The 2,425-nt window shown below is 38.6% G+C and overlaps 1 pseudogene; it reads left to right on the top strand.

Annotated features, from left to right (window-relative positions):
* Nucleotides 1-397: 397 nt before the first annotated feature.
* LOC143647671 (endoplasmin pseudogene) lies at nt 398-1,573 on the top strand (annotated as a pseudogene).
* Nucleotides 1,574-2,425: the final 852 nt, after the last annotated feature.

The raw sequence follows: 2,425 nt of genomic DNA, 5'->3' as shown, positions 1-2,425 counted from the left end.
CTCTCCCAAAATAAATGACTGAGGTTCACATTCCCTCTTCCCACAGGATCCAAATGGTGAGTGTTCAATTTACAATTCATCTTTTTCAGCTGTAGATTTCTTTGTTGCTTCTTGTTCTTCATCTGTTCCTACATCCATTTCTTCTTCCTCTTCTTCATCTTGCTTGGTGTCTTCTGTCGTATCCTCTGTTGTATCTTCCAGCTCTTCCTCAGGGTCTTCCTCCACCTTTGCATCAGGATCAATGTTTAAGCTGAGGCGAAGCATTCTTTCTATTCTATCTCCATATGCTTTGGTGTCTGGTAAAACATATCCCGACCGCAGTGTTGCTGTTTCAAACAAAACCACAGCAAGGTCCAAAACTGTTTTGTCATCTTCATCCTCCTTCACCCGCCGAAGCATGTCTCAAGAATCTGATGATGAAGCTGCAGTAGAAGAAGAAGATGAAGAAAAGAAACCTAAAACTAAAAAAGTTGAAAAAACTGTCTGGGATTGGGAGCTTATGAATGATATCCAACCAATATGGCAGAGACCGTCAAAGGAAGTGGATGATGATGAATACAAATCTTTCTACAAATCATTTTCAAAGGAAAGTGATGACCCCATGGCTTGTATCCACTTCACTGCAGAAGGGGAAGTTACCTTCAAGTCTATTTTATTTGTGCCCACCTCTGCACCACGGGGTCTATTTGATGAATATGGATCTAAAAAGAGCGATTATATTAAGCTGTATGTGCGCCGAGTATTCATCACAGACGATTTCCATGATATGATGCCTAAGTATCTTAATTTTGTCAAGGGTGTTGTGGACTCAGATGATCTCCCCTTGAATGTTTCCCGTGAGACTCTCCAGCAGCATAAACTGCTTAAGGTGATTCGAAAGAAGCTTGTCCGTAAAACTCTGGACATGACCAAGAAGATTGCTGATGAAAAATACAATGATACTTTTTGGAAGGAATTTGGAACCAACATCAAGCTTGGTGTGATTGAAGACCACTCAAATCGAACACGCCTTGCTAAACTTCTTAGATTCCAGTCCTCTCATCACCCAACTGAGATCACAAGTCTAGACCAGTATGTGGAGAGAATGAAGGAAAAGCAGGACAAAATCTATTTCATGGCTGGGTCCAGCAGAAAAGAGGCCGAATCATCTCCATTTGTTGAGTGGCTTCTGAAAAAGGGCTATGAAGTGATTTATCTCACGGAACCTATGGATGAGTACTGCATTCAGGCACTCCCTGAGTTCGATGGGAAGAGGTTCCAAAATGTTGCCAAGGAAGGAGTGAAGTTTGATGAAAGTGAGAAGACTAAGGAGAGTCGAGAAGCTGTTGAGAAGGAATTTGAGTCTCTGCTCACCTGGATGAAAGATAAAGCTCTCAAGGAAAAGATTGAAAATGCCGTGGTATCTCAGCGCCTGACAGAGTCTCCATGCGCTCTTGTGGCAAGCCAGTACGGCTGGTCTGGCAACATGGAGAGGATTATGAAGGCTCAAGCATACCAAACCGGGAAGGACATCTCTACAAATTATTATGCCAGTCAGAAGAAAACATTTGAAATTAATCCTAGACATCCATGATCAGAGACAATTTTGATTTTTAAATACTCATTTGTTTTTTATCCTCCTTCGGTTTTTCTAGTCAGAGATTGTGCAATGTGAAATTCTTTATAAATATATATAACTTCAATATAAGTTTAGAATAAATTACACTTTTTCTAAAATTTTATTCCATGGTCTTTAAGCTTTTAAAAATTTTGTTCACTTTGTTTTGCATGAAATCTTAAGGGGTCATCTTTTAAATAAAAAACTTAAATTTAAAACTATCAAGGTGACTGTCATTTGAAAAAGAGTTAGATGGGTTCTGGAGTCCAGCCTACAAGCTTCTCCCTCTCCGGAGGAAATTTGGTAGAGACAGGGGTTCCTTCAGTTATAACTGAACATCTCTCACTTTGTCATTGTTTAGTGTGACTACTAATTTTTATTTGAATGAACATTTTAATTTTTTTTTTTAGTTTTCATTCTCATAGTACTCAGCAACTCTTTTCTGTAGCCCATTGTCATTCTTGTATTTCCTATATTCACTTTCCTTTCTAAACTTAGTTACAGATTATTCAAGAACAGGAACTCCTCCATGGGAACCCCCTTGTTTTCAAATTCACTGCACACTTTACGTCTGTAACTTAGTTGAGTACTTATGTATTTCCTGTGATAATCATCTACTATAAACATCCCCCCTTCTTTTTTCCTATAATGGGATACTTTCTTGGTTTTCCAATATCCTCTCAGGTTTACCCCACTTAGTGGCCTTTGAAGATTTTTTTCTGCCACATCATTCAATTTTTATCTTTCTAAAATTCTATCCTGAGTCCCCATTTTTACTAAATCTTTCCCTGACTGATCCAATTATTTCATTTATTTTGTGAGCGGCCA

Source organism: Tamandua tetradactyla, chromosome 10, assembly GCF_023851605.1.
Source record: "Tamandua tetradactyla isolate mTamTet1 chromosome 10, mTamTet1.pri, whole genome shotgun sequence".
Classification (NCBI taxonomy): Eukaryota; Metazoa; Chordata; class Mammalia; order Pilosa; family Myrmecophagidae; genus Tamandua; species Tamandua tetradactyla.
Note: the sequence above shows the minus strand (reverse complement) of the source record. Positions and strands in the feature narration are given on the sequence as shown.